Here is a 20,905-nt window from a genome sequence, read left to right on the forward strand (position 1 = left end):
GGTTTCTGATTCATTAACTGCATTTCTCTGTTGTCACATGAGTTCAAATAGCTGGAGTCACAGCGGCGGAACAACAGCAGAAGAGAGCAAGCCAGGAAGGGAATTATACAGTATAAAGAGAGATGGAGATCATTGCTGTGGAGTTGGGGAGGGGCAGGGTGACACAGCAGCTAACAAGACAAGGGCGTCCAATCCCACGGCTGCAGCCGGCAGCCTGCACGCCACCACCAAGGGTTGGATTAATTCACTGTGACGCGCTCTCTTGTCTGTGGGGAAAGATGAGCACCCCCTCTCTCCCTTCCCTCTCCCTTTATATCATGGCTCCCCTTACTCAGGGCTCGGCCTTCCCTCCCCACTCCTGCTGGGTCAATCTCTGGAGCGCTGATGAAGCTCGGCTGGGGGCTGATGCCGTGGATTTGAGGTGACAGATGGGAGAGTTTGAAGGCAGCTGAGCTTCGTGGCCCGCTGGCTTGGCCGGCCAATCTGAGTCATGCATGTGTGTGCTGTGATGTTTGGACTCGCATGTCAAAGTGAATTGAAGGAGGTGGAGTAAAGGAACGAGTTTTGAGAGAAACCTCCTCAGCTGCTGCTAAAGCATCTTTTCAGCAGACACAGCTGAGTCTCAACATACTCGGGTCTGAATTTTTGCAGCGATGTGATGTTTTATGACAAAGAATAGACTTTATATTGATAGATGCAATGACAGCAACCTTAAGCAGAGTCGATCAGAATATTGTGTTTATATAAGAGATGGTTCTTCATATCGGGAAGTACATATGGATCCGAAATCTTAAAGATCTTAGTTTGTTTGTTTTTTTGCATATTTGTCAGACTGTAATGGTTCAGATCATCAAACATATTTTAATATTTGACAAAGATAACCCAAATAAATACAACATTATGATTTTATTATGGGGAAAAAAGTTTGAAAATACCCGTCCCTGTGTGAGGAGTTGATTGAATGAGTCTTTCTCTTTGCTGTGGAGGAGTTTTGGCCCACTCTTTATAGAATTGTTTTAATTCAGACAGACTGGATTGTTTTTGAGCATGAATGACCTGTTTAAGGTCCTGCCAAAACATTTTTATCTGATTTAAGGTCACTCCAAACTTAATTTTGACTCAGGCAGGTGAGGCCTGCTGTTCTTTAGATGCTGTAGTTCTTTTGTGACCTCCTGGGTAAGTTGTTGATGTGCTCTTGGGGTGATTCTGTTAGGCTGGCCACTTTTGGGAAGGTTTATCACTGTTCCAAGTTTTCTTTGCCAAACAGGTTGTGTTTAAGCAATTTCTCAATTCAGCAGGTCTGGCAGGAATCAGGTCTGGGTGTAGCTAGTGAAACATAACTCCATCTTCCCCTGTCCTTCATCTCATCATCTACATCATTCCCTAGCTCTGTTTTAACAGTTTTGTATTCCTAGCGTTTTTCTGTATTTTCCCATGCTTCACTCATGGTTATTCTCTGGAGTTCGTACATTTCTTATCTCTGGACTTCAGCATTAAATGCTTGCTTTATTTTACTTCTCCCTCTTGCATCTTGAATGTGAGTCTGCAGCTTTCTGCATGAACAGAGACTGAGATCATAAAATAATTAACGTGTTTACTGAGACCATAAAACAAGGAAGCCACAAGGTACTTTTGCTTTCTTGTTTCCATGTGTACTCCTTTTTTCAGCCAGACGATTCACTTCCTATTCACTATTAGACTGAATGCATATTTAAGGCTCTTTAGCTTTAGGAAACTATGACCCCTTTTTATATGCAGTACATAAACGATGGCCGCTGTAGTAAGCTACACTCAACAAAAATATAAACGCAACACCTTTGTTACTGCTCCCATTCCCCATGGGATGGACGTAGAGACCTAAAATTCATTCCAGATACACAATATAACCCTCCCTCCCAAACAGTGGTCACAAATCAGTCCAAATGTGTGGTAGTGGGCACATCTGCTATATTGAGATAATCCATCCCACCTCACAGGTGTGCCACATCAGGATGCTGATGAGTAGTGCACAGGTGTACCTCAGACTGCCCACAACAAAAGGCCACCCTGGAATGTGCAGTTTTTTTGCGCTATTGGGGGTCTGGGGACCCAGAACCGGTCAGTATCTGGTGTGACCACCATTTGCCTCATGCAGTACAACACATCGTCGCATGGAGTCTATCAGATTGTCAATTGTGGCCTGTGAAATGTTGGGCCACTCCACTTCAATGGCTGTGCGAGGTTGTTGGATATTCGTGGGAACTGGTACACGCTGTCGTATACGCCGGTCAAGCACATCCCGAACATGCTCAATGGGTGACATGTCCGGTGAGTATGCTGGCCATGCAAGAACTGGGACATTCTCAGCTGCCATCTGCCCTGAACAATGTGAACCATGATTCATCCGTGAAGCGCACACCTCTCCAACGTGCCAGACGCCATCGAATGTGAGCATTTGCCCACACAAGTCTGTTACGGCGACGAGCTGGAGTCAGGTCAAGACCCCGATGAGGACGACGGGCATGCAGTTGAGCGTCCCTGAGACGGTTTCTGACAGTTTGTGCAGAAATTGTTTGGTTGTGCAAACCAATTGTTCCAGCAGCTGTCTGGGTGGCTGGTCTCAGACGATCTAGGAGGTGAACCTGCTGGATGTGGAGGTCCTGGGCTGGTGTGGTTACACGAGGTCTGCGGTTGTGAGGCCGGTTGGATGTGCTGCCATATTCTCTGAAACGCCTGTGGAGACGGCTTATGGTTGAGAAATGAACATTCAATGCATTCCTGCTGTCAGCATGCCAATTGCACGCTCCCTCATTGCTTGTGGCATCTGTGGCATTTTGCTGTGAGACAAAACTGCACATTCCAGGGTGGCCTTTTGTTGTGGGCAGTCTGAGGTACACCTGTGCACTACTCATGATGTCAGATCAGCATCCTGATGTGGCACACCTGTGAGGTGGGATGGATTATCTCAATATAGCAGATGTGCCCACTACCACACATTTGGACTGATTTGTGACCACTGTTTGGGAAGGATGGTTATATTGTGTATCTGGAATGAATTTTAGGTCTCTACGTCCATCCCATGGGGAATGGGAGCAGTAACAAAGGTGTTGCGTTTATATTTTTGTTGAGTGTACTGTATGTGCCAGGAGCGAACAAAAGGAAAAAAAAACATTGAAATATAAAGATAAAATACAGCATATATAAAGAATATGTCCACCTGAAGATTAAAGTACAACTTCTAGAAATTCTACTTACAGAATACTCCTTTAAAGTATGTTGAATCTTGATCTATTACATCCAAGAGGGAAACATTTTGGATTTATTTATCTGCTGAATTTAAATAATAGTTACTTTGATTCTGCACATAAAACATATTATCGGCTCATAAAAATGATGCATAATTGTAGATTAAAGGTCCCACACACCCACAACCACACTGTGTGGTTGATTAGACTTGCTGAAACTGGAGTAAAGCTGCACACTATGGAATTTCCATAATATCACCAATCAGAGAAGTGAAGTTGACTCTGCGCTCCTCCTCCGGCACCACCGCACCTTCTTTCCCCCCTTGGATCAGTTCATGGACTTTTGAATTTAACAATAATTTAAAGATTAGGTTTCTCGTTTCTGGTTTAGTCTCATAGTTCACAGTTCATAGTTGATACCTTAAAAAGTATGCTTATGCCTGTGCATGCCTGTTTGTGTCTATGCAACAGGCCGGGTCTTAGACTCTCCCTCTGTCTTAGAACATTTCAGGCTCCTTCCTGGTGTGGGGCCTATTTCCCCCCACCACACTCGTTGCTTGTTGCTGGTACCCCAACTGCCAGTGCAGTGGTGGTTTTCAGTGTCCGGGGCTGGGGCTCGGGTGTGTACTGGCTCGCTCCTGTTGGCCCTTTGGTGGTCCTCCTGGGGCTCCCATGCTCTGGGGGGAGTTGGATGTCTGGGGCCCAGGTCTCCTCCATGCCTGCTTCAGGTCCTGGAGGTCTGGGGCTGTGGCTCCCCACGCCCACTATTAGACACTTGCATGGAGAAACCTTATGAACACCAGCGCCCGTGCACACAAGTGTTCACAGAGATGTGCACACAGATACTCACAGACACACAGCAGGAATAATAATAATAATAATAATAATAATAATAATAATAATAATAATAATGATAATACATTTTATTTATAGGGGTCCTAAAGAACCTCAAGGTCACCTTGCAATAGTACAACAAAATAAAAACATAAGGTAAACAAATAAAAGCACAACTATAAAACTAATATAGGTAACAATAGACTAGGACCAAGTTATAATGAAGGGCATGCAGTTCTGAACAGATGGGTTTTGATGGGAGTGCATTCCAAAGTCTCAGAACAAGTAAAGGCTCCGAGTCCCATGGTAGTCATGTGAGCAGATGGAACAGACAGAAGGGAACGAGAGAGTGAGTATGTATGGAAAAGATCAGATAAATACTGAGGAGCAAGTTTATGAAGAGCTTTGAAAGTGAGAAGCAGGACTTTCAATTGTTACGTGTTATACGTTCAGTGTATATGATTCTGGATATAACATCAGCAGCTTCCTGCAGTTTATGGAGAAATTTATGAGGTAAACCATAGAGAGGAGAATTAAAATAATCTAAATGAGATGTGACAAGAGCAAAGGCGCTGCTTTTTGGTCCAGGTTATTCTTCCTCAGGACACGCAGGAAGTGCAGCCACTGCTGCAACCTTGTTTTCCAGGGTGTTGGTGTTGTGGGTCCAAGTGAGATTGGTGGAGATGTGGGTGCCAGGAAAACCTGAAGGTGGAGACAGAAACTGTAACTGAGCACATTTCTGGATGTTATTCAGAATAGAATCAGAATACTTTATTACTCCCTAGGGAAATTATGTGGGTTACGGTTGCTCCGGTACAGTAACATTAAGTGAAACAAAAACAAAAACAGACTAGACTATTAGCAACACAATATGTTAAGATATAAGGAATAACACAATATATACAAATCACCAAATAATCAATATCCAGGGTTGACAGATGTGGTTATAAAAATAAAAAAAAACAATAAAGAAAATAGACAGCAACGTTAATGAGTAAGAAAAGAGCGTGTGTAAAAGGATGCAACTATCGCAGTGTTTACAGTGTATTAGATGGAGGAGTTGTACAGGGAGATGGCTACTGGCAGGAATGAGTTCCTGTGTCGTTCCAGCACCACCTCTCCAACACCACCCTAAGAGAGTCCAGCTCCATACCCACAAAATTACTGGCCTAGTCTATTGAGTCTGTTGGCCTCAGCAACCCTCAACCTGCTGATCCAGCATGCAACAGCATAGAGGACAGCAGTGGCCACAACAGACTCATAGAAAATCCTGAGCATTGTCCGACAGATGTTGAAGGATTATGTTGGCCTTTCTTGTTTACTTACTTTAGGGTCATTAATTTAGTTTCCCTTCATCTTGTCTCTGTGTTTTGTTCTTTAGTGTTCTCTTCTAGTTTTCTAACACTCACCTTTATGTTTTGTCCTTGGCATCTTCCATGTTAGGTCTGTCCTGTTTCCATGTTTTTTTACTTTCTGTGTCTCTCGCCTATTCTGCCTCTCTCTCTCTGTGTTCCTCCCTCTCCCAGTGTGTCACCCTCTCTCTCACCCCAGTCATATCTCGGTGTTCTGTCGCCACCATCCTGGTGTGAAGCTTGCGTGTCCTTGTCTGAGTCTTGGTGTGCGTGATGCTTCCTTTTCTTTTCTTTTTTTTGTCAGTCCCTCGTCTCATGTGCATTGTGTTCAGTTTTGCTTCCCCTGTCGCTATGTGCAAATTTGTTCCTGCTGTGTTTCCACTTGAGTGTATTTATTGTCTTAGTTTTCCTCAATCCCTAGAGCATCTATTTACTCGTCCCTATGTTACAGGTTTCCCAGTGGTTTTTCTACTGTTTAGTTCCCCAGTTTAGGTTTCTTTTTTACTTACTAATTTGTTTTTCTCACATTTGTATTATATTTATCTATCTAAACAGCTCACCTTCAGTTATCCCTTGTGTCCACACATCTGCATTTGGTTCCTCTCCTTTGCTCCGCATGGTCTCCAGCCGCCGATCCTGACATGTGGTGTCATGTTCTGTCTCCTCCTTGGCATCGGCTTTCTTATATTTTTAAATGTTGTGTGCTTGATTATAGGGCGAGAGACAGTTTGCGAATGGAGCCCAACCACGCGGTCACTCCTACACTCAGATCAAATACTTGACTCTGTCTCCTCTCCTCCTAGTTTAATTAGTGTTTATCTTTTCCTACAGTTTCCACAGGCAATTTAACCTTGGTCGTTGAACCTTCCGTCTCACCTGGTTCCTCTGCAGCTTCTGCTCAGATACCTGCCTCTTTGATCCTGACTTGGTCATTATAAAGGTTAAACACCAGAAATACTGAGTGAAAATGACGAGGACTTAGGGAACCTCCTGACAGAGCCAAATCTTTTTCCATACGTTTATATCAAGCTTAGCGTCTTCTTCCACATTATTTTTCCTTCATGAGGTTGAAAGTTTTTCTCTACCGAAAGTATTTGGAGAGCAGTTTTTACATTTTTTTTATGCTGATGATGTGAAATTGATTTCCTGCTGGGTGATAGATTCTGGTAATATTGCCGTTATTAGATTTCAGTGCTTGGAAACTGCTAAAAATCACTTTGGTGAGCTTGAGTGCCATTGAGCCAAATTCAAATTCAAATTCAAATTTTATTTGTCACGTACACAGTCATACACAGTACGATATGTAGTGAAATGCTTGGACAACTGCTCGTGACCTAAAGAGAACAAAAAAGGAAAAGGCTATGAATAAGATAGGAAATAAATATGAAAAATTAAAAAGGGTAAATTTAACTAGGAAGGAATAAAATATAAATTAAGGTTAAAAATGAAATAACTGTACAACACAAATTAGAATGAAGGGTAAATTTAACTGGGAAGAATAAGATAAAGATAAATATATAAATTAAAGTTGAAAATAAAATAACTGTACAACAAAATACACAATATAGAACTATATAAGAATGTATGAAGAAATCTAAATATAAATAAATATATACACAATAACAGCAGCTGTACAAGTATTAACCGGAAATGAAGAATATAGTGACCAGTGTTGTGCAAAAACAAAGTCCAGAAAGTCCAGTGTGTGTGTAAGAACCATATGTGTGGGTCAGTACTGTGTGGTGGTGTGATTGAGAGACCGTATCGCCTGCGGGAAGAAGCTCCTCCTCAGTCTCTCTGTGTTGGTCTTCAGGGAGCGGAATCGCTTTCCTGACCTCAACAGAGAGAACAGTCTGTTGTTGGGATGGCTGAGGTCCTTCACGATCTTCCTGGCCTTGGTCCAGCACCGCCTGCTGTAGATTGAGTGCAGGTCAGGGAGCTCGGAGCGGATGGTGCGCTCAGCTGACCGCACAACCCTCTGTAGAGCTCGTCTGTCCTGCATGGTGCTGTTCCCGAACCAGGTTAAGATGTTTCCCGCCAGGATGCTCTCTATGGTGCACGAGTAAAAGTTCCTGAGCACCTTGGAGGGCAGTTGGAAGTCTCTCAAGCGTCTGAGGTGGTAGAGACGCTGTCGGGCCTTTTTCACCACAGTGTTGATGTGACAGGACCATGACAGGTCCTGCGTGATGTGAACTCCGAGGTATTTGAAGCTGTCCACTCTCTCCACTGGGCACTCGTTGATGACGGGGGTCTGGTAGTTCCTCTCCTGCTTAGTGCTGAAGTCCACTATCAGCTCCTTTGTCTTACTGACGTTTAGAAGGAGGTTGTTCCTCTGGCACCAGTTCTCCAGATTCCTAGTCTCCTTCAGGTAGGCCGTCTCGTTGTTATCAGAGATCAGGCCCACCACGACGGTGTCGTCAGCAAACTTGATGATGGTGGTGGAGCTGGTAGTGGCCACACAGTCATATGTGTACAAAGAGTACAGCAGGGGGCTCAGAACACACCCCTGGGGGGCTCCAGTGCTGAGAGTGGTGGAGGCTGAGACATGTCTGCCTATCCTTACTGCCTGTGGTCTGCCAGTTAGGAAGTTGGAGATCCACTGACACATAGATGAGCTGAGTCCCAGATGCTCCAGCTTGGTGGTGAGTGTGGAGGGAATTATGGTGTTAAATGCAGAGCTGTAGTCTATGAAGAGCATTTTAACATAATTCCCCCTTCTAGTGTCCAAGTGAGTGAGTGATGTGTGGAGGAGATGAGAGATGGCATCGTCTGTGGAACGATTTGGACGGTAAGCGAACTGTAGTGGGTCCAGTGTGTCTGGTAGTGAAGAACCAACCACTTTGTCATGTTTATTCTATGTTGTAGATATAACTGATTCACCTGGCCTTCAGAAAATTGCACAAACCGTCCATTTTTGATAATTTTCACTCTGCACATATGCAGCCGGTGCTCTATGAGATGTTCCTTTCAGCCAAATTTAATCAAATATATTTCAAATGTAATAATGAGATGTAGTGGCATGTTTTGTTTTGTTTTTTTCTTGTGAGGAATCACATTCGGCAAAATTCAGCTGCCACATAAACAGCCAGAGATGCCCGTTTTCCTCCGTCAGCAGTACACATGGCCTTCCGCCCATCACTCAAACAAGAGTGAGTGACAGCTGCACTGATGCATGGTGGATCTGTTGGTACTGAGTCAGCTCTAATCTCCGGTGACAGAGAAAAAAGCAGAGCACAAAGAGGAGGAGCTGCCATTGGCCTGTCCAGCAGTCTACTGTAAGATAAAGAGAGCAAAGGTAAAGGGTCATACAGTTCTTAAACTCAAGATTTAACTCAAGTTTCAGATACTTGCCATCTGAAAATCTCTGACTACAACTGGTGTAATTTTTAATTTGTTTAAAGCTTAAAGCTGCATCTATTTTTCTGACTGGTTGCAGAATGCCACATCACATTTGTCAAATACTCACAGTTCTTTCAGCTGAGATTCAGGCTTCACCAATTTCCAAGATAAGCCTTTTATGTTCCTCTTTATTTACTAACAGTAAAGTGCATCCAGAAAGTATTCACAGCGCTTCACTTGTTCCACATTTTACCCTGTTACATTTTTCACCTCAGAATTCTGCACACAGTCCTATAAATCCCGTCTCAGAGGTCTACAGACAATACCTCTGATTTCTTTGCTTGGTTTGTGGTCTGACTGTCAACTGTGGGACCTTATAATTATGTACCTGCTATATTTCTGTTTCTTGTTTTTAATCAATATGCGATAATTCCAAGCAAACTTTACTTTTCCATTGTGGAGTATTGTGTGTAGAATTTTGAGGCGAAAAAAATGAATCTAGGAATGAAGCTGTAACATGAGAAAATGTGGAACAAGTGAAGCGCTGTGAATACTTTCCAGATGCACTGTAAACCGAGGGGAAAAAAACAAAAATAGAGAGAAAAAGCTCCCAAAGCTGCAGAGATGCCTTGCTGCTGTAGGATGAACTTTCCCTCAACTTGTTAAGAATTGTTCAGTTTACTTAGTAATAATAAATTATTTTTAAAAGGTTTGTTATTTTAGTTCTACCTCAATTGGATAATTAGAAGCAATTTATAATTTTCCTGTTACTTTGTATGCCTGTATTTCTCACCTAATAGCAAAACTTCGTAACAATATATAAATCAAAATAGCTTTTTTGGTGCTAAAGGCTACTGACCCCCACATGAGATGAAAGGTTAGTATATGTATTCATGGTAATGATGATCTGTCCCACAAACAGTTATTTATATGTTATATCTACTTATTTATTTATATCAACTATGGCTGTTGATCAGATCAATGAGACAAAGCTCCTGGGTGTAATCTTAGACAGCCATCTATCCTAAACAGAACATATTAATAAAAGTCGTTAAAATGCCAAGCTTTGACACCGGAATTGATTAGGCGATTAATCCAGGCATCGATATTGCTCAATAGTATGGTCTGGTGGTACAGTGGATTAGATTAAGAGTCTTTAAATGGTACAAAACAGAGCAGCAGGAATTGTTCTTTGTTGTGTGTATAGAACAAGTTTGTAACAAAAAACTGTAACAAAACCATAAATGTCTTTATTGGTTATATATTGATTACTTCATTCTTTACTTTATCTGTTAGAATTATTATTATTACAACGAGTCCATTCTGTATAAAAATTTGCACTTCAGTGCAGATAGACATGAATGGTCTTCCCGACAGGCTACAGGAGGACATTTTTTATTAAACAAAGCAACAACCAATTCAATTAAAAGAACAGTTTTATAAACATGGAGTTTATAAAACTGAGGGACCAGACAAAGAGCGATTCAGAAGACCCCCATGAAAAGAATATCGAGGGAACAGTTCACCCTGCCCGGGATAGGGTTACCGGGGCCCCGCCCTGGAGCCAGGCCCGGGGAGGGTGCCCGAGGGCGAGCGTCTGGTGGCCGGGCCTTAGTCCATGGGGCCCGGCCGGGCACAGCCCGAAGAGGAGACATGGGCCCATCCTCCCGCAGGCCCACCACCCGCAGGAGGCGCCATAGGGGTCGGGTGCATTGTGAGCCGGGTGGCGGCCAGGAGCGGAGGCCCTGGCGGACCGACCCCCGGCTGCCAAGACTGGCAATAGGGACATGGAATGTCACCTCTCTGGTGGGGAAGGAGCCTGAGTTGGTGCGTGAGGTTGAGAGGTACCGGCTAGATATAGTTGGGCTCACCTCTACGCATTGTCTGGGCTCTGGAACCAGTCTCCTGGAGAGGGGCTGGACTCTGTCTCAGTCTGGAGTTGCCCCTGGTGAGAGGCGGCGGGCTGGGGTGGGTATTCTTATATCCCCTCGGCTTGCTGCCGGTACGTTGGGGTTTTTCCCGGTGGACGAGAGGGTTTGTTCCCTGCGCCTTAGGGTCGGGGAACGGGTCCTGACTGTCATCTGCGCTTATGCGCCGAGTGGCAGTTCGGAGTACCCAGCCTTCTTAGAGTCCCTGGGGGGGGTGCTGGAAGGTGCTCCACCTGGAGACTCTGTTGTCCTGCTGGGAGACTTCAATGCTCACGTGGGTAACGACAGCGAGACCTGGAGGGGCGTGATTGGGAGGAACGGCCTCCCTGATCTGAACCCGAGCGGTGCTTTGTTATTGGACTTCTGTGCTAATCACAGTTTGGCCATAACGAACACCCTGTTCGAACATAAGAGTGTCCATAAGTGCACGTGGCACCAGGATGCTCTAGGCCGTAGGTCGATGATCGATTTTGTAATCGTATCACCAGACCTGCGACCATATGTTCTGGACACTCGGGTAAAGAGAGGGGCTGAGCTGTCAACTGATCACCACCTGGTGGTGAGTTGGATCAGGTGGCGGGGGAGGACGCTGGACAGACCTGGTGCACCTAAACGCGTAGTGAGGGTGTGCTGGGAACGTCTAGCAGAGGCCCCAGTCCGCGAGATCTTCAACGCACACCTCCGGCAGAGCTTCAACAGCATTCCGAGGGAGACTGGGGACATTGAGTCCGAATGGACCATGTTCAGCGTCTCCATTGCCGAAGCTGCTGCATTGAGCTGCGGCCGCAAGGTGGTTGGTGCCTGCCGTGGTGGTAATCCCCGAACCAAATGGTGGACACCAGAGGTGAAGGGAGCCACCAGGCTGAAGAAGGAGGCCTATCGGGCTTGGTTAGCCTGTGGGACTCCGGAGGCAGCCGACAGGTATCGACAGGCCAAGCGGAATGCGGCTCGGGCAGTGGCTGAAGCAAAAACTCGGGTGTGGGAGGAGTTCGGAGAGGCCATGGAAAAAGACTTTCGGACTGCCTCGAAGAGATTCTGGCAAACCGTCAGGCGTCTCAGGAGGGGAAAGCGGTGCTCTACCTGCACTGTGTATAGTGCTGGCGGAGCGCTGTTGACGTCGACTGAGAAAATTGTCGGGCGGTGGAAGGAATACTTCGAGGACCTCCTTAATCCCACTGACACGTCTTCCGGGGAGGAAGCAGAGTCTGGGGATGAGGGGTGTGACCCACCGATTTCCGGGGGCGAGGTCACAGAGGCAGTTAAACAACTCCTTGGTGGCAGAGCCCCTGGTGTCGATGAGGTCCGCCCCGAGTTCCTGAAGGCTCTGGACGTTGTAGGGCTGTCTTGGTTGACACGTCTCTGCAATGTTGCGTGGAGATCAGGGGCAGTACCTGTGGACTGGCAGACCGGGGTGGTGGTCCCCATCTTCAAGAAGGGGGACCGGAGGGTGTGTTCCAACTACAGGGGGATCACACTCCTCAGCCTCCCCGGGAAAGTCTATGCCAGGGTGCTGGAGAGGAGGGTTCGTCCGCTAGTCGAACCTCGGATACAGGAGGAACAATGCGGTTTTCGTCCTGGTCGCGGAACACTGGACCAGCTCTTTGTCCTCTCGAGGATACTTGAGGGTGCATGGGAGTTTGCCCAACCAGTCTACATGTGTTTTGTGGACCTGGAGAAGGCATTCGACCGTGTCCCTCGGGGCGTCCTGTGGGAGGTGTTGCGCGAGTATGGGGTGTCTGGCCCATTGCTACGGGCCATTCAATCCCTATACAACCGTTGCAAGAGCTTGGTTCGCATTGCCGGCAATAAGTCGGACTCGTTCCCGGTGGGTGATGGGCTCCGCCAAGGCTGCCCTTTGTCTCCGGTTCTGTTCATAATTTTTATGGACAGGATTTCTAGGCGCAGCCAAGTGGCGGAGGGCTTTCGCTTTGGTGGCCTCAGAATCTCATCTCTGATTTTTGCGGATGATGTGGTTCTGTTGGCTTCATCGGGTGAGGGCCTCCAGCTCGCACTGGAGCGGTTCGCAGCCGAGTGTAACACAGCGGGAATGAGGATCAGCACCTCCAAATCTGAGGCCATGGTTCTCAGCCGGAAAAGGGTGGAGTGCCCACTCCGGGTCGGGGATGAGTTCCTGCCCCAAGTGGAGGAGTTCAAGTATCTCGGGGTCTTGTTCGCGAGTGATGGGAGAAGGGAGCTGGAGATCGACAGACGGATTGGGGCTGCGGCTGCAGTAATGCGGACGCTGCACCGGTCAGTCGTGGTGAAGAGGGAGCTGAGTGTAAAAGCGAAGCTCTCAATTTACCGGTCGATCTACGTCCCTACCCTCACCTATGGCCACGAGCTGTGGGTAGTGACCGAAAGAACGAGATCGCGGATACAAGCGGCGGAAATGAGCTTCCTCCGAAGGGTGGCTGGCCTCTCCCTTAGAGATAGGGTGAGAAGTTCGGCCATCCGGGAGGGGCTTAGAGTAGAGCAGCTGCTGCTCCACATCGAAAGGAGCCAGCTGAGGTGGTTCGGGCATCTGGCAAGGATGCCCCCTGGGCGCCTCCTGGGCGAGGTGTTCCAGGCATGTCCCACCGGGAGGAGGCCCCGGGGCAGACCCAGGACACGCTGGAGAGATTATATCTCTCGGCTGGCCTGGGAACGCCTTGGTATTCCCCCGGACAAGCTGGAGGAGGTGGCTGGGGAGAGGGAGGTCTGGACCTCTTTGCTTAGGCTGCTACCCCCGCGACCCGACCTCGGATAAGCGGATGAAGATGGATGGATGGATGGATGGAGTTTACCACCAATACAGATAACAACAGAAACCAGTAACACTGTGTTTGTAAAATATTTAAAACAATATTCTTTTGGTCTGACTTTTGATCACAGTTGAAATTGTTGAACCATGAACGTGGATTTTTGTTTGTCTGCTGTAATGAAATTTTCTGTTATATTATCAGTGCTTACCCTGATGTGAGGCATAGTTTGTGTTGTAAAGAGATGTCTTTGTTGCTTCTATATGTGTTTTGTTGTATAGGTGTGTATGTTCTATAGTGCACTGTCAAAATGTAAAGTTTGATTGACTCCAGGAAAAATAGCTGGATCGCGATAAACGAAACTAAATCAGTAGAAATATAAGCTCTTGGAGTTTAATCAGGAGTATTGTGATGTGGACTAACACGTACTTGTTTTCATTTTTTTTTTTTTTAAGGCATTTGTTCATCAAGACAAAAATATAGAATTACGTCAATCTTACCCATTTGCTATCAGATGGCACCTGAGTATGATAGCTGGCATCATGATTGTGTGACGTTCAAGGAACTAATGGAAACAGACTGTGTGTCAGTGTAATCACACAGTGATTGTTTCCAGAAATGACAGAGGAAGCCGAGAGCTGCTTCCACACAGACACCTCCTGCCAGGAGCTGCAACATCAAGTGTAAAGATTCTCAGCAGGTGAAACTACATATTCCACAGAGAAAGCAAAGCCACCTACCAATCTTAAATATACTCTGGAAGGTTACAACTGAGTAAGGCCTCAATGAGGTCAAAATTGTCCTTAGTCTATCTTCCCAAGTTTGAATAATCCTACATGATTCAAATTATATTTCCAAATATAATGTGTGATATGTATGCAGATAAAATCTGGGTAAACAATGAGCAAAGTGTCATCTTGGCCAAGATGAAGCAATGAGGTCGACAACTGCAGCTTCCACAAGGTATTTTTAGCGTGCTTGTGTGCGTACTCACACGTGTGTTGTAAGTGATAGACAAAGCTGCTGCTTATTTTGCTGAAGAGCTATGAAACTGTCGCAGGGAGCAAAGGGGGTTGAATGTGTAGCACAAAGCAAGAAGTGGAAAAAAAACCCCAGTGATCTGTCACATTGCAGTGAACCCTCACACTTGTTAGCATACTTTTGCTTCCTCTTCAATGTTGTTAAAAGCTCTTCCTTGTCCACGTATCCTCATATTATCGCGTTATCAACTTGTCAGCTAGTTTCATATGTTTGCAGAATGCTTTACTAATCTGACTCCTGAAGATGCAATTAAACTGCAACAAGCAGAAAGGTAACTGATCTCAGAAAACCTGACTGAGAAGTTGGAGGTTTGGTCGCATTAGACATCCAAACTAAAGATGATTTTTATGATATTAACTATAAAATCTTTGTAATGGAAAGAAACTTCTTCTTCGTGAACTTGAAAAAAGTTACAATTATTAATGTTCTGTATATTTCCCCAAAAGAAAAGTGTGCCATTATCTCTTTTTCTGTTCTTTAATGAAACAGGGAAAGCTGAAAGATGACTTTATTGGATTTATTTGACTCAGACCTTCATTTTTGAGCTAACAAAGGACAAAAACATTTTAAAATGAAACGGCCTGACAGCCGTTTCAGCTGCATGCCTTTCAAGTCAGCATAGTTAAATATGACATAATGCCTATATTTTATTTACTCACTTCACTAACTGATAAAATAGAATTGAAATGTTTGGGAATAGCAAAAATATAGATGACTGATATGAAATGATAAATATTATGTGTAGGTGTGGGAGGTTAATGTTGAAAAGAAGAAGCTGATGGACTCCTCGCGCTCCTCGGTAGTGAAAAATAAGAAACAAATTTCTTCATAATTTCTAACCAGTTGTCAGTTCTTTCGAGACATCACTCCAACTAATGAACTCAAGTTTTCATTTTCAGAGTCATGAACCAGATAATCAGCAGTTCATTCCCATTTTACGGGGACCACGGTAAACGATGCTCCACTTAGCAACACCAGAGATGTCAGATGTCTCAAGTGAGGCTCTGGGTCACAAAGTAAAGGAACAATTTTCTCTGAAACACAGAACTGCTGTGCTGATCCATTAATTTAAGGACATGCTGTGTTCATTTCCAGTTCACCGAAACTTAATTTGCATTTAGATGACATGACATCCATATTAGGGTGAGCAGATATGAAATCGTAGCCCTACTCATGGTCATAGAGTCGCTGATAGACACATCAGCTGCCATGGTGGTTGAACCTGTAACCTTGGTGCTATAGCAAATGCTTCTCAGATCACCAGGCCATCCTGCCCCCAATTAAATCTGCCTCTACAGATAAGATCCTGGCTCAGCTCTCTGCAGCTCTTGTTTTTCAAAAGAACTGCTCCTACCTCCCAATACCATGAAGAAATGGCAACTAAATCATGGAGGACACAAACTATTTCTATATACATTGAAAAAAGCAATGCACTGGAGTCAGTATAATTTACAGTCTTTCAGCTTTTACTGAACAAACAGTGTCAAAAGCTCAAAAAGGTATAATCAAAAGTGTACTGCCTCCTCTAAATTATAGCGAGTAACTGAAAACAAGACGGGTACATGTAGAGACATGCAGAAATGACAGAAATGATGGAGAAGTGGAGCAAATTTGGGAGGCAAAGAATGTAAACATTGCTCATCTCATCTTTTAACTACACTTAAACAACATTTTAAGTACTCTTAATCTTTTCCAAATGGAAGGTTTTAACAATTTATGATTAGTCAGAATTAGCCAAAGTCATGGGTGTCAAACACAAGGCCCAAGGTACAGAACTGCCTGGCAAAGACTCTAATCCATCCCACTGGATCAACTTTGGAAAATGTGAATGACTGCATACATTTTTGACTTTTAACTCTATTTTCATAATTTTTACAGCTTTTTTTTTAATTTAAAAGAAAAAAAGCTCCCCCATGACCAGCCATACTACAACAAAACACTAATAGATAAATGACTAAATGACAGAAAAAAAAATTGTATGGTTGAGAAGAGTCATGCAGTCATTTTGTTCATTTATTACAACAGCATTTCGTGATCACGTGAAAAAACTTAGACACGCTGTTGAAAGTGCACTTTATCTTATCTGGTTTGGCCCAAAGTGAGATCAAAGTGGCCTGTATGTGACTACGATGTAAAACGAGTTTGACATCCCCGGTCAAAGTGATACCAAACCAAGAAAGAAGCTCAAAGGAACAACTGTGATAGTTCTATTGTGTTCATTATCAAGATAAAATTCCTACACAGAGCAACATGATGATGGTTGGAGAGCTTTAAGTAAACAAAAACATTTTCTCATCCTTTTTGATGTTCCACCTCTCATTTCCTCACCCTAAATTTTTAAAGTGCCTGTTGTTGTTTTTATGGGGGTTTTTTGGGTTTGTTTTTTTTTTTGGGTGTTTTTTTTTTTTTTTTGCTGTGCTCTCATTGAAGTGAATATCTCCCTTCACCACACCAGCCTCTCTGACTTATTTTCAACCAGTTCCTGTTATTGGCTCTCTTACTGCTGGCTGTCCTTACTGACCCCATAAAAACTGACCAAAGCCCTCAGAGCTGCCAGTTATGGCTTATTTTATACCTGTAAACGGTCATGCTGCTGAAAGATTTTACACAAATATATATATATATATCTGCAGTTTGAATAGAATGTGATATATATATATATATATATACACTGAAAAAAAGGGACTGGCCATCTCTTGGATTTATGTAAGCATCTTGCATGTATTTAACACAATTGCCTCATGTTTTAAAGATAAATGTAACTATATAGTGTAAAAACTACATGATATGCAGAAAGGGTGTATTAAATTGTTTATATCATGTTCAGGTGAAGTAAGTCAATAAGATAGCAACGTTAAATCTCGTGAAACCACGTGTGATTTCATCTCGCGGGCTTTGGATCGTGGTTTAAAAAATGCATCCATCTCAGTCAAGTCGAGCAGCCAACTCTACGTTTTTTGGTATGTCTTGATTTTTTGAATTAATATTTACCATATTTCAGCCAAATGTAGTTAAACGTCTAAAGTGCCGCCATGTAACATGCTAAAAAAGAGCCGTTAGCTTATTTGCTGTTTTATCTGTTATCGAAGAATTGGCGCTTTTTCATTTGAATTTGTCTTTGGCACAAGAGCCGTAATATCACATTAAACCTAATTACGAGGCACTCATAACATAATTTGGTTTTCTGTGTGAATAGATTTGTCAACTGACTCTTCAGTTACATTGTGTATTTACTGCACCGTGGTGTTAGTGAGATTTTGGACATTGAACAGCTTTAGCTAATATCATCAGCGGTATTATGCTAGCTTACATCCCTACCCCTCCTGCCCTCACCTGCTGTCCTTTTGTTTTTGTTTTTGTTTTTGTTGATGCACATTGAGAGACCACATCTATTCTGCATTTCACCAGGAGTCAGCTGATGGATTGTGGGTTCAAGGTGTTATGGTAAGAAAGTATATTCTATTTTCGCTTAAGGTTTCTGTAACTTAATTATAATAGGTTTTTTTATAATTATTAGGTGCATGCATACTCAAATAGACCACCCTATTAATACAACTGAGAAATCCAAAATCTGCCATAGGTTTGACTTATACCTGTATGTATTGTCAGAAAGGTGATTACTGGACTCACATTAATGCACACTTGAACTAAAATGAGGTTGTAACTTGTGGGTTCTTGGGTTGCAAATCAGAAATAAACATCTTTGGATTTTTTTAATCCCATAAGATCTGGAAACACAGTTTTTATTCAACAAAACATTACTGATTATTAACCAAGCACAGTGCCTGCTGTTATTTCAAAATAATTTTATGTCATTTCAGATGAAATGCAGCATTCCAGTGCATCCCAACCATGCCTTTACAGGTTTCTGACGGAGCTGAGTTTCTCTCTGACAGTCTGCTGAAAGTGTTTGCAAAGTGATCGGGGGAACAGGGCACAAAGCTAAAGGATGTAGCTGCCATGATGACAGTAAGAACTTTAAAATTCTTTAACTACAAAGTGTATATGTATTGCATTAGGTCAGTAAAAGATTTTTATGCTGCATCCATTGAAACAGTCAACTATTACCTGTGAGTACTGATTCCACCGAAAGGATGCCATAATTTTCGTCATGCATTTACTGGCCCACTGAGAAAAATTGATCTTTTTAAAAAAATAAATGTTCTGGAAACTATATATCCATAAAGTTGATGTCAAACAGGAACTTTTGATATTGCTTTGTAGATGCTGGTGTTGCATGTTGACTGGTTTAAGTTTTGGTCTGGGATCATTTTCTTCTGTGCTACTGAAAAGTTCACAAATATCTGTTTTCTTTGTTATAATACTTTAGGATGACATTAATGCTCAAAGGGAGTCTCATCAAAGTGCTCCGCATCTGTGTGAAAGACAATTGCAACATCTTGGTGCAGGAGTTCATGGTGAGTGTTTTATGAGTAGATTGTGGCTTTGCAACATTTTAAAATGCATTTAGTTATCCACTTGATCCTCATTGGACCAGTTAGGACCAGTAGTCCTCTTTAATAATTTGAAGTTCACATGAGGCCTGGTAGTGAACTCAGCCGCCGGCCCTTGAGGCCCCACCCCTGTATTAGGGGTCACATCAGTGTGAAAAAACTTTAAATTTGTCATTCTAGTGAACAAAGGAAAATCCCACCAATATTTACATTAGCTTTTGTTTGAAAAAAAAAAAAGACCAACAGCTAACCAAATTGTGGGGCTGAAAGTCTAAATTCTAACATCTTCTGAGTGGCATAACCTGGATTTCTGATGGGCCGGTGTCTTTCTAAGAAAAACTAATGTAAAGCATTTGAAATTATGTTTTTCACCCTCTCTTAGAAACTCTGTTAGACCATGAATGGCAGCATGGCAGGCCACTCTTTGGCTATAGCTATTTACTATGTTGCTTGCATTGGTTTAAATTACTCTAACATTAGAACTGGTAGATTCAAAAGAGATGAGTTTAAAAAGGAATCTTAAAGAAATGTTTTGTGTTTAACCAGGACTTGACTGAGGCCACTGCACAGATTGAGAAAACCACAATGAACATCTGTCTCCAGAGGATGCACCAGGCAATGACTTTTCTGACGTTGGCATCATCATCGAGGGTATAGTAGTTCTTCAAGATCTGGATAACGTGACCTTTGCAGTAGCCATGCTGTTTGGACCTTTTTTATTCCTTCAATATGAGTTACCCATCACAACTCTGCTACACTTTTGAGGTGATTCAAAGGGTGGTAATGGAGTTGGAAGCAACTCAGCTCTCAAGAAAAGCTCACAACTAAGACAAAACTGCTCCTGCAACGAAGCTCACTGTTATGCATGTGAGGTGACCAGCTCTAGGTGAGAAGACATTTAAATCTCACACTTGTTCTGCTGCATTTTTGAAGCTCAATTCCAGGAACAGATCGCAGGGTTCATTTTTATATACACTGCAACTGCCATGAGGACGAGCCGTTTTTTTGTTGTTGTTGTTGTTTGTTTTTCCTTTTGCTCTGTACAAGTTCTCTGTCTGTTTGGCAGCATTTTTAAATTTCTCTTTGTATTTTTTCTTTCTTTTACTAGTGAAGAGATGTAGCGTGAACAGTTATGCAGTCTAAATATCCCATATGGGCCGTGTGAAATGGTATTTTCAGTTTCATTCAGTTGCAGTAAGGAACGTTGAATATTTCTAAGCTTGCTGTTTTGAACCAAGATGTCACAGTATGATCAGTGCCGTAATTTTTGACAGTCACTGTATCAATGTTATTTTTGCATCTCTTGAATAAAGGTTTTGACCTGCAAGTGCTAATTTCTTTAGTTATTGGGGTAAAATGGGTAATGTTAATAGGAAGGTGTTTGCCAATTCAGTAACCTAATTTAATGTTAATGGAAACTAACATTACCTCAAATTGTTTAGTTATAATTGTTGTTTAACTGAATCTTGACGTCAGAGGCCTTAAATAGAATGTTTTGTATTGTTCTTTCCCAACATTTTTCAAAAGAAAGAGTCTAATTTCTTTGCTGTGATTGATTCCAGAGAACACGGAAGAACTGACATTATTTAACTGTTGGTTTATATAGATTCAGTAGTGGAGTAATGTCAGTTTAATTCTTTACCTACTGTCAATGCAGTGAAATTAGACATTTTGTTTTGAAAGCTTACTGGTGGATGCCAGCAACCATCTTGGAAGAGAACAATACAATCTGTTATAAGGCCTCCATTTGAAAATTGTGTATTTGATGCTAGAATATAATAGCAAAATGTAATTTGAAGATAACATGTAGTATTTAAGTGACCAAGTAGTATTGGGTAAAAGTTATTGAATGGTGTTGGGATAAAGTGAGAAAATTGTGAAGGATTAAAATATTTCAAGAGCTCAAATTACTTCATCAAAACATGTTTAAGTCACATTTTATCAACACAAATTGCACAGGTTTATTGAACATGAATAAATTGTGTTAATTTAACT

The sequence above is a fragment of the Astatotilapia calliptera genome, chromosome 11, assembly GCF_900246225.1.
Source record: "Astatotilapia calliptera chromosome 11, fAstCal1.2, whole genome shotgun sequence".
In the NCBI taxonomy this organism is placed as follows: Eukaryota; Metazoa; Chordata; class Actinopteri; order Cichliformes; family Cichlidae; genus Astatotilapia; species Astatotilapia calliptera.